Source organism: Canis lupus, chromosome 6 (genome assembly GCF_048164855.1).
Source record: "Canis lupus baileyi chromosome 6, mCanLup2.hap1, whole genome shotgun sequence".
NCBI classification, from domain to species: Eukaryota; Metazoa; Chordata; class Mammalia; order Carnivora; family Canidae; genus Canis; species Canis lupus.
In genome coordinates this window covers 7,664,399-7,676,782 of record NC_132843.1, presented here as the reverse complement: position 1 = coordinate 7,676,782, position 12,384 = coordinate 7,664,399, and the positions used below count along the sequence as shown (strand labels likewise).

The following is a 12,384-nucleotide window of genomic DNA, read 5'->3' as shown; positions in this document are numbered from 1 at the left end:
CCCTGATCACAACAATGAAACAGCTCTTGTGAAGGTATCCAACCACTTCTATTGACACTTCTTTGTCCACATTTTACTTGACTTTAGTGAGATTAACCCCTTCCTTCTTGATAATCATTCTGTCACTTAACTTCTGATGTCATTTACCTCTTTTTTAAGTTTCTGTCTTAGCTCCTCCTCAGCCAATAGTACAATGTCCATCCATCATTCCTGGGTTTCCTCTACTTTACCTAGCATGTGTCTCCAGATATTCTCATGCCATCTACATGTTAATGACTCCCAAAGGCATACATCTGTCCTTGAGCTCTACTCATATCTACTGTCAACTTGGCATTCTGACTTGGATGTCTACTAAATATTTCAAATTTAATGTATTCTAAACTGAGCTTCATGCTCTGCATGCAACCCTAAACCTCTTTATCTCTTGAGCTCCTACACCATTCCCTTCCTCCAATATTCTAGGGATTGTGCTTGATTTCTCTCTTCAACTCACTCCACTAATGCATTACCAAGTCTGGTAGGTACTACCTTGATTTTTCCCCATCTCCACCATTTCTTGCATGGATTAATGAGCTAGTCAATCCTCCACTGGTCATCTCTGCTTTCACTCTTGCTTGTCACTTTCCACAAGTGGATTAAGGAATCTTTTCCATTTATGCCTGTTTCTGGATCTTAAATATTTCATGATAATAATTCATTTTGTCTTTTAAGTTTAAATGCAATTTGCCAACATATAGTATATCATTAGTTTCAGATGTAGTTTTCAAGAATTCATCAGTTGCGTACAACACCCAGTGCTCATCACATCACGTGACCTCCTTAATGCTTGTCATCTAGTTACACCATCCCCCCACCGACCTCCCCTCCAGCAATCCCGTTTGTTTGTTTCCAAACTATGAGAGTTTCTCATGGTTTATCTTCTCTGTTTTTTCCCCATTCAGTTTCCCCTTTTTCCCTTATGGTAACATTTTGTAATGTAAAGCCAACAGAGCCTAAACCCCCCAAGTCTACCATATACCCATAGAGCAGCTTAAGAAATAGAATATTTCAAGTTAGTGAAAGCCTTTGGGTAGTAGCCCCCTCATTATTCTTCCTTTCTTCACCATCAAAAGTAAGCATTAAATTTAATTTTGTGTTTGTCATTCATATATATTTCTGCATATTTTATCCTTGTGTTTGATTTTCTAAACATCACATAATTTTTGTATATTTTAAACTTTATTTATGAGTAGCATACTAAGTGTATTCTTCTGCAGTTTTCTTGCACTCCAAAGTATTTTTATGAGATTAAGCCATTTTGATACCTATGACTCATTCATTCATTTTTCACTGCTGTATAGCATTCCAAACATATAAATTAATTTATCCATCTTCCTGTGGATATTTAGTTTCTTTTTCTTTTTCATTATTTCAAACAATTCTTTCTATTGCTATTGCCTGAGTGTTTGTGTTCCCCTAAAATCTGTATGTTGAAACCTAATCCCCAAGGTGATGTTATTTGGAGGTGGGACCTTTGGGAGACGATTAGGTCATAAGGATGGAGCCATCCTGAATGTGATTCATGTTCTTATAAAAAAGGTTCCAGAGAGCTCACCTGTCCTTTCTGCCATGTGAAGGTACAGCAAAAAGTCAGCATCTGCTACCAGAACATTTCTCACCAAAACTTGACCATGCTGGCACCCTGATCTCTAACTTCCAGCCTCTAGAACTATGAGAAATAAATGTCTGTCATTTATAAGGCACGAAGTCTACGGTGCTTTAACAGCCCAAACAGCCTGAGGCACCTGCTATGAACATATTTAAGATCTTTCCCTGTCTCATGCTCAAGAATTTATCTAAGACCTATGTTCCATGGTAAAATTCCTGGACTAAAGAGAATGAGCATCTTCAGCTCTTCTTAAGATTACTGAACAATTCTCCAAAATATGTCTTACCAATTTATCATCCCCCAGCAGCATGTGGGCTCCTATTGCCCTAAATCCTTTCCAACACTTTATATTGTTAGCCTAATACTTTTTAACAATCAGTTGGGTGTGAAATAGCCTCTTGTGCCTTTTGAAATCTAAATACCAATCACGGACAGCCCAGGCGGCTCAGTGGTTTAGTGCTGCCTTCAGCCCAGGGCGGGATCCTAGAGACCCAGGATCAAGTCCCACATCATCCCTGCATGGAGCCTGCTTTTCCCTCTGCCTGTCTCTCTCTCTCTCTCTCTCTCTCTCTGTGTGTGTCTCTCATGAATAAATAAATAAAATCTTTAAAAATAAATAAATAAATAAATACCAATCACAGTGAGCATCTTTTACATGCTTATTAACTTCCAGTTTCACATCTTCAACCCATTTTTTCCATTGATTTTTTTCCTTCCTACTGATTTTTGGGGAAAAAATGTATATATTATACACTAATCACTGGTTAGTTTTCTGGTTGTTGCTTCACTTTTCATTTATTTATTTATTTATTTTTATTTAAATTCAATTAGTCAACACATTAGTTTCAGATGTAGTGTTCAATAATTCATCAGTTGCATACATCACCCAGTGCTCATCACATCACATGCCCGCCTTAATACCTGTCCCCAGTTACCCCATCCCCCCACCCACCTCCCCTCCAGCAATCCTCAGTTTGTTTCCCAGAGTTGAGAGTCTCTCATGATTTTTCTCCCTCTCTGATTTTTTTCCCATTCAGTTCCACCCCCTTCCCTATGATCCTCTGTGCTGTTTCCTGTATTCCACATATGAGTGAAACCATATGATGATTGTCTTTCTCTGACTGACTTATTGGACTCAGCGTAGTACCCCTAAGTTCCATCCACATCGATTAAATGGTGGGTATTCATCCTTTCTGATGGCTGGGTAATATTCCATTGTATATATACACCACATCTTCTTAATGCATTCGTCTGTCAATGGTCATCTCAGCTGTTACAGACATTGCTGCTATGGCTTCACTTTTTAAATCGTGTTTTTGATAATAGAATTTTTAAATTTTAATGCAGTGAGATTTATACATCTTCTTTATGATTTGCTTTTTATGTCTTTTTTTTTTTTTTGTCTTTTTATGTCTTTCTTGTTTAAAAAAGCCTGCCCTACCCTGGCCTGTGGAAAGTGATGTAAATCATACCACATCCATGTCCTGCTTAAAATCCTCCAATGACTACCTTCACTGTGAATCTGAAAGCCAATTTCCCTCCTTGCCTGCATCTCTGAACTTGCTGCCCCACTGCTCCCTTGCTCACTCCTTGCTGTCTTCTCTTCAGTCCTCAAACATGCCAAGTCTGCTCCTGTGTCTCACCTCTTTAAACTTGCTGCTGCCTCGAAGCATCTTTGCCTGCCTAGGAATATGGCTGGTTTCTTCTTATCACATGGGTCTCAGTTTGGAGATCACCTCGGGGAGACCTCCTTTGACCCAAGTATCTAATGCTCCTCCCCCATTCCTTTCTAGAACATTCCTCCCATTTTATATTCTTTATAGCACTGTCGTGTTGTGAAATCATCATGTGTGTTTGTCTATTTGGTGTATTGTCTGTCGCCACCATTAGAAGATAAGTGTCTACAGAGCAGGGGCTTTGCCATCTGCTCTCCTCGATACTTCAGTCTTGTGCAGTGATTAACACACTCAAAGGCATGAATAACTATCTGTCAAACAAGTAAATAAACAAATGAATTTGAGGGAAACTTACCAAGATAATGGGAAAGCAGTGATCTGTAAAAGTGGTAGATGAGTGATGTGAGATACTGACCAAGAAACCCAAAATATGTGTAACTCATATTTCTGAAGAAACTACAGGATACATTGAACAAACACAATGAAAGATCTAATGAACTTTTTTAAGTGTTTCTGAAGAAAAGGAGGAGCTGAATCTTCCCATACCCTAGTCTATTCCATACACAACTGTCAAAATATTCCTTTCGTGGCACACGTCAGGTTTTTCTTGCACTCAAAACCCTGCAATGGCTCTCATGTCACTCAGGGAGAAATCCATATAGCCCTGCTGGCCACAGAGTCCTGTGGGGTCAAGGCCTGGGGACTCATCAGTCTCCCCTCCTTTACCTCCCACCCCCTCTGCTACCACACAGGCTGTCTTGAGACTTCCCCTCTGCTCTCCCTCTCCCCCTGCCTGACCCTCCATCATCCAGAATAACCACCTGCCTCTCACCTTCCTCTTCTTCACCTCCTTGCTCAAATGTTATTTTTCACTCAGGCCTTTCTGAATCAGCCTATTTAAAATTGCAATCCACCTCCATCCTGTAGGCTCTTTACCCTCTTTCAGAGCACAGATCGCCCTTCCAAACAGTGTTTCACTCTTTATATTATGCTTACTGATTGTCTTTTCCCATGAGAATGTCACCTCTGCAACGACAAGGCTTTTGTCTGTGTTGTTCACTGCCATATTCACAGCACACGGTAGGTGCTTAATATATACTTGCTGGATGAATGAATTCATTCAACAAACCTGTGTCTTGGGGGAAAAAATGAGACAGAATGACCAACGCTGAGACACACTTTCATAAATTTACAGAACCTCAGTTTCAAGAAGAGTCTTATGGAGATCCAGGCAGAAGAACACACATATGGGGAAGAAGGAGGGAGGAGGAGCCTCGGGCTTTCCCTCCACCATCAGTGCCAGCACAGTGGTCCATGCCTGCCACATTCTGAAGCAGAGAGAGCACTACACCAGCACAGTAGAAGGAGCCACTCTGTTCTTTGTGTATAGAGGGAGGACACTCTCAAGCAGCCAAGAACTCAAAGGAACTGGAACTGCCCACTTTCTTTTCTTTCTTTTTAAAAAGCATAGCTAATTGGCTTTATTCAATGATTCTTAAATCAGACAGCGACCCATCTAGCAAGTAGAGTGGTGCTCCAAGGAGTTAGTTGTACAAAATGGAAGGTTTTTATAGAAGGAGGGTGGGCCGAGGAAGTTATTAGCAAAAGTAAAGGATGGTTCCAGACAAGGCTGCTTTCCCTTAAGGGAAAAGGAAGGAGGTCTTATCCTGCAGATGACCTCATCCTTCTTTGGGGGAGGGGAGGAGTGGACAGGGCCCAAGTAGCAGACTCACTGGTATTGATGGAAATATTCCTAACTGATCAGTTAAGACCACATTTCTGGGGGAGATCCAACTGCAATGAGGTTCTGTAGTAAGCCCTGGCTTGAGAACTCGGTTTAAGTGCCACCATTTCAAGCCTGTCAGCCACCACTGTCTAAACTAGTTTGTGAGAACTGCATGGAGGAAGGAGAGACAACATTGTTTGCTGTGTGCTGTCTGTTCCCCTAGCGTTGTTGTGTCACTCCAGCCGGGGACCTCAGGGCTGTCATTTACTGAGTGAGTGATTGCTATGGGTCTAGGCTTTTCACCTCCTACTCAATGAAAACCTCACACTCTAGTTGACGAGAAAGCCCCATTTTATACATGAGAAGCCTGAAACAGAGCAAGGTGAACCTACTCCCCAAGGAATGCAGTAGCCGAAGGAGGATTCAGTGTTACACAGCATTGCAAATATCAGCCTTGCACCCATCAAACTCCAGGGAAATCCTACCTACTGGCCTCCTAATAAAGCCGAGACCACCACTGTGCAAAAGTGATTTCTAAATCTCCATTTCCTCAATTTCTGACAGCTCAAGAAAATATCAGAAAGCAGAATTCCCTCCCAGAAATAACACAGAAAGGATTGGGACTCTCCATCTAGAAAAGAAAAGATGAATGCAGGACTTCATGAATATAATTTTTAATGTTGTGAGTAATGTGGATAAAGCCGATGCACTTTATTTTATTTATTTATTTATTTATTTATTTATGATTTAATTTATTTATTCATGAGAGACAGACTGAGAGAGAGAGAGAGGCAGAGACACAGGCAGAGGGATAAGCAGGGTCCATGCAGGCAGCCTGACATGGGACTCGATCCTGAGTCTCCAGGATCACACCCTGCACTGAAGGCAAATGCTTAAGCACTGAGCCACCCGGGCATCCCCGATGCACTTTAAAATTGAGAACAAGTAAGAAATAATGATTATGGTCAGTTATAGTCAAGTTATATTTTAAACTTCAAAGTACCTAAAAGACTAGATCTTAAGTATTCCTACTACCAAAGAACCCCCAAACAAACCAAAAACAACTAACAAATAATTCTGTGACCCGATAGAGGTGTTACTGATGCTATGGTGGTAATCCTACTGCAATATGTAAATATATCAACTCAACACGTCCGGCACTGTTGATCCTTCCACAACGTTATATGTCAATTTGATTTCAATATAAAAAAGAGGGACAGCTTTTAACAGTCTATGATAAAGCTGTGTAACCCCTACCCATAAAAGTGAGAGTAGCAGGAAATAAAAATAGGTCCAAGCTGTTTAGACACATTAAAGAAACTAGTGCCCTGACTATTTCCCAGGTGGGCATGAAATCCTCAGCAGGAGGACTATCAGAAAGACCTGGATTTGAGCCATTCTTATTTAATACTTCTTTTTCCTCACCCCACATGCTTGCTGTTAGAAGAGAGTAATAATTGGTTTCACTCTACTCTTATGACTGACTTCATTTAATTTGTAAGGAATTATTTATTTACCTCGTTTCTGTTGCTACTTGATAAAGAAATATTGCATCTTTTAAGAAACGGTTGGAAGCCCAGACAGCAAAACAATAAAGAAAACAGAAATATAGCTGAAATGAAATAGAAGTAATTAGACTTGAATCTGGCATCCCTTTCTTTAGCTAACACAATATATTAGTACAAAAGGGAGAGTAATGGTTTTTCATTTACCTTCATATTCACGATCATTATGAAAAAATCACATAATCATACTTAAAGAAATCTCCGGTTTAAGCCAGTGTTTAAAAAGGGTTTTACTTGAACTGTATTACACTAGTGATTTCTGAGCAAGTCGTTTTTCTGTACAGCAAAAAAATATTTTTGAAAAAAAAAACGTTATAAGCATTAGTCTTTTTTATTTTAAATTTATATATTTTCAAATTATGAGTGCAATATCTGCCACTGTTGTAAAATCTTCTTCTGCGTCACCAAAGAATATCCTTTGGGGAATTAACATTTCAGAAATTACTGGAATATGCTGGAGCTACTTGTCACGTTGTTGCTCTATAAACCCATTTTGTGTTGAGTAAGACACTATAGAGGTTGGTTTATTTTTACTTTCCTTAACTGGACCTGTATTATGAGATGAGATTTATTTCTTATGACCTCTTACCATTATTTTTTTTTAATTTTAAAATTTGGAAATTATTATTTAAAATATATATTTTTTAATTTTGAAAAAAATTAAGCTTAGAAATTGTAGTATAAGCAGCACAATTACAATGAATTAAAACATTATCACTCATCAGCACTGTGGTTCCTCAGCTGAGGAACTCCACATCTCATGCCTGAAAAGGAAATAAAAATGAAGCTGAGCCTGGAGCTCAGAGCTCCATTATGGACTCAGCCTGGCTCTCATCAGGCCCCTCGATCCCAGATTGATCTCCTCATCTCCTCTCTGGGCAGAGCCATCAGGATGGGTGTGGCAGAAGCAGCCCTTCTTGCGAGCTTGTAGGGCTCTGCAGGCATTTGAGCCAATTAAGACATCTCACCCATGTGCTGCAACATTTCTCGTTCCCCATCGTCTCTGACTGAAGCCATTGCCAACTCATGCTCAGAACCACTGCTCACACAAATGCAATTTTTGATCTTCCTCCCTGTCAGAACTGCAACACAAGAAGCCCAGAGTTAGAGCAAGGATAAGCTGAGTTTGGTGGCCATCTCATGGTTCTCCAGGGCTGCACTGTCCAAGAAAGCAGCCACTAACCACTGTGGTCTTTCAAATTTAAAAGTAATTAAATATAAATAGAACTTAAAACTCAGTTCCTCAGTCTTACTATTTCACATACTCCATGGTCACATGTGGCCAGTGGCTGCCATATTGAACAGTACCAAGTATCTACACGTAGAAGATCATAGAAGATCTCAGTTATCACGGAAAGCCTTCTTGGACACAACTGCCCTGGAAGGTATTATATGTCCTATAGGTGATAATTTTGGGTGAGAAAGTGCTGCTAGGTCGATCTCAATGGAGAAAACCCTATCTTGTTCTCTGGCTCTGTCACCAACCTACTGGAAATTGGGGTAAGTTATCTCCTTACTCATGAAGGCTTTCTGGAACTAGATTTGGGTCCATGATGGAAGAAGGGCAGGCTTATATGGCATGTGGGTCCTAGAGCAGTTATTTCTGTATGGCTTTTTATAGAATTGGTTTTACCAAACTGTGGTTTTGTATCATGTCTCCCACTTATGTAAGGACAATCACATAAAATTCAGTACTGCATTCATTTCAGGGATATTTTTGAATATTCTAAAAATTATATTGCATAATTTTCTTTTTATGAGACCCAGAGGGGAAATTTCTCTCAGGTCTCAGGACCAAGACAAAATGTGCTTCTTGTAAGCAACTTGTGGGCATTTAGTTTTCAAAACAATGTGAATATTGTAACTAATCTTGTTTTCCTTTTGGTTCACTGCAAGGAAGTTCAGAGCAATAATGTTAGAAGCAGTTAGACAGCATTTATGGTATTCATTCCTCTTTCCTAATTGTATCTCTAATAAGAACTTTTTGCAAGCCATCAAAATATTTGGGGGAATGAATAGTAATTGAAGAAATTATTTTATTAATTGAGAGAAATAAATGTTTAGACCCTCAAAGCCCTCAAATACATCATGAAATGCATAACATCAAGTCCATGCTAAGAGAATCCATCTGCTGGGAAGATATCCTTACAAAGATGGGCTGTAAGCAGACTTGACCTTAGATTTGGAAGTTTGGTAGATACATATTTCTAGAGTCTAGTATGAGACTAACAGAAGTTAGTGTGCCTGACTTTATAAACTCAAATGTTCTGGAGATTCAACAATAAAAATACATCACTTTTTTTTTAATGGAGGGTTTTGCTGTTCTGGTTAAAAAATATGTTCTTTGAATGTTTCTAAAACTGTTGAATTCACAGATTTCTCACCATTCCTACATCAAGCATAATCTAAGAATATGCTACTTATTCCTAAATGAAGGCATAAAAAACAATACTGAGTTTTCTTTTTATTACACATCTGAAAGTCTATTCCTTACATATTAGTAACAGAAATGATCATTGATATATCCATGTCCTCTCAACAATCGTGCCAAATAAAGACACAACAAGGAGTATTATTTAAATAATAATAAATTATTTTTACAGGGAATTTAGTACGTTCCAGGCATTCTAGATGGATTGTCTTGTTAACGAACTATGAGGTAGGTACTGCTTCTGTTCTCATTATAGACTAGATGAAACATGGGAGCTAACTTCTCTGGCTCCATAACCACTCAGTAAGGGACAGGACTCCAGCCTGAGACTGACTCCTTAGCTATGCTATTTGTCCTCAGCAGTGTGAATGACCTCACTGCAAGTTAATGTGGAAGTTGAGAAAATCCCAGAAAGGTTCCCATTCTCACCAACCGTATACCCCAAGTAGCCCTTCTGAGCTCCTTCTCCACTGCCCAGAATAAATGAGCATGAACCAAAGGCACACACACAAAGACCTGGGACAGAAGACTACCCAAATAACTAGGAGAAACTTTTCTGGCCTGGCTTCTTATCATCTACTGGCAAACTTTTTCATTTGCTTTTCCCTAAAGAGAGAATAAATGCAGTTGCACTTACACACAATTAATTTGCTTATCATGTATATAATAATAATCATTCTGATTATCTAAGTATTCTGAGGCCAGATAGTTGCAACTCTGAGTAGGCTCAGTTCTCCTATCTCTGCTTCTAATTCTATTAAACAAGGATGGATAAAAGGCTTCCTTATCAAAGTACCTTAGTGTTTGATGATGAGTGCAACAAACATATGCTGAACTGCCTTTGTATGCAGCTTAAAAGGCCAAGAGTTTTCCAGTGGAGCCTCTAACCACATGTAAAGGCCTAATCTAAATACAGCTTCTATAACATAATTAAGAAATCATACTTGGGGCCCGCATTTTACCATTCAAAAATAATTAAATGCTCACAACTGGCTAGGCATCTCTCCACAGATCGTGGTCCATTTCGTCTTAGAAGATGCCTTACTTATCTGTAGAATGAACATGTGACGACCCATCCTCCCTTTCAGATTGAGTAGAAGCGGTTGGGGAAGAGAAAAGATGGGTCAGACCCTTCTTCCTTCAGTGTTTGGGAGCTAGAGCATCTCAGCTTGCAGAAGGCTCTGTGAGCTGCCCCCACAGTGCAGCCCCAGAGGACAAGACCACCTGTCTGGGAAGGAAGGATGCCATGCTGGGCTTGCCCAAGCCCTGTGTGCTGGCAGCTGCCTCTTACCATATAAAGGTTTTTGCCGGCCTGTCGGACCACTGGGTAAGCAGCCCCCAAGGAGCTATCATTCAAAAATGTTTATGATACTATCCAGCTCTCCTGGGAACTTCCCCCACCATATTTAGACTTGGGCTCCTATAACTCATTCTGTGTGAAAGCGAACAATTGCCTGCATTTTGGTCTGAGATTGCACTTGCTGTTATAAATCTTGGTGATCCATTATTGTCTGTAAATATATAGATAACTAGTGTAGGTACATTTATTTGATTAACATCTGCTGGGCTCCCTTTATGTCTGTTAACTTTAGCACTGTCTCCTGACCAAGAAAGAAAATAGTGTTCCCTGGGCTCCCCCTCTTTCTCTTGCTCTCCAAAGCAGAAAAGAACTTGTCTCTTGTTGACCAGCTACCAGTCACCTGGGATTCTTGAGAGAACTTCCCACCCCTCCTCAGTCTCCTACCTCCCACCTCACCCTACACCTGACAGCTCAAAGCCAAGGGCATTGACAAACACACCCTGGACTTCCCGTGCACTCTGGCTTTGTGAAGTCGGTGCCATAGAGCAAGGCAAGACTGAGTGATGAGCCAATGTAAACAAGAACTACTTCCGGGGGGAACTGGTATGGGTCCTAAGAGGACCCTCTCAGAGAGTTTGCTGTAGGAGGGCCCTCAGCAGACTTGGATGGTTCTTTCCAAGCAAACAGGCAGATCAAAAGCAAAATGATCAAACAGAGTCTTAACAAAGACATTGCGCCCGAGTGTGGTGAAGTGTGAATTTTAGAGCTCTGCTTATGTTCCAGCTCCTTGGGGAGTCAGGTACAAAGGCAAATTTTATTGCAGTAATGAAAAAAGCCATTGATTTACATGGTACTGGAAATGCATCTAGCCAGATGAAAGAACTCAAACAAAACAAGAACTAACATGCTCTCCTCCTGTCTCCTCCCTCCTCCTCCTTTCAGGAATGTGAGTTTGGGAGAAAACCCAAGAAACTATTTGTGCATGAGGCAGATAGCCGGGGCAAACGTCACTTGCTGCCTGGTCCCAGCCCTCGGCATCCTGCTGGTCATCAGTACAAGCGGAGTTGCAAGAGAAAGGCCCCTTGCCAACTCTGGCTGTCCTCACTCACCCTGGTCCTATGCTCCACTTTTGACAATTACTTGGATAAAAAAAAAAAAGTAGGCATAGAGCATATAAAGTCCTTGTTTTGCCTGCCTGGCATCTGAACCTCCTTTTTTTTTTTTTTTTTCAAGATTTTATTTATTCATTCATGAGAGACACAGAGAGGCAGAGACACAGGCAGAGGGAGAAGCAGGACCCTGCTAAGCAGGGAGTCAGATATAGGTGCTGGATTCAGGACCCTTGGATCATGACCTGAGCCCAGGGCAGATGTTTAGCTAGCTGCCTGAGTCACACAGGATCCCCCGAACCTCCTTCCTATATTAGGGGAATAGCTTGTATAACAAGCCCTGATGGGAGGCAGAGCTCACCTCCAATAGTAGATCCAGAAAATACCAGATACTTGCATTCCCAGCTCGCTTCCAGCTAGGGTGCAGGTAGGTGACCCAGGACTTGCCACTCAGGCTAACGCACCCTCAGTTTTAAGCCAGAGGATGGGAACTCAGAGAATGATAGAGGCAAATCCTTTCCATGGCAGAGATAGGTTGTGGCAGTGGCTCTGGGTTTCCATGCAGCACTGGCACGTCACAGGGCCTGCGTCCACGGTCCAGGGCCACAGGCTGGGCAGGCGGGGGCCATCCAGGCACAAGCAGTGACGTCCTCCACAGTCGGGTCTCGTACCCTGGTCTGTGGTGGCGTCTTTCCTGCTCCTTCCCTGCCATGGCACAGGGTTCTATGGCCTCCCCAGTGATTCCGGGAGCCGCCCCACATCTTTGCAATCAATTGTTTCTCTATTTACATCAGCCAGAGTTGATTTTGTTGCTTGCAACTGAGAACATTGACTGGTAGCATACTTTTTAAATCTGCCAAAGGCATGAAGCTGGAAGGAAAGCAAGCTCTGGGATGGGAGAATTAAGAGTAAAAAAGATCACCAGGACT

General features: G+C 41.1%; 1 long non-coding RNA gene across 1 annotated transcript in view; it reads left to right on the top strand.

Annotated features, from left to right (window-relative positions):
* LOC140634969 (uncharacterized) overlaps positions 1-12,384 on the top strand; it is a 76,928-nt gene that overhangs the window by 46,485 nt on the left and 18,059 nt on the right. The window contains exons 10-11 of the long non-coding RNA XR_012032297.1: positions 5,615-5,732; positions 9,219-9,274. This is a non-coding gene — a long non-coding RNA (uncharacterized lncRNA). The remainder of the gene's footprint in view (positions 1-5,614; positions 5,733-9,218; positions 9,275-12,384) is intronic.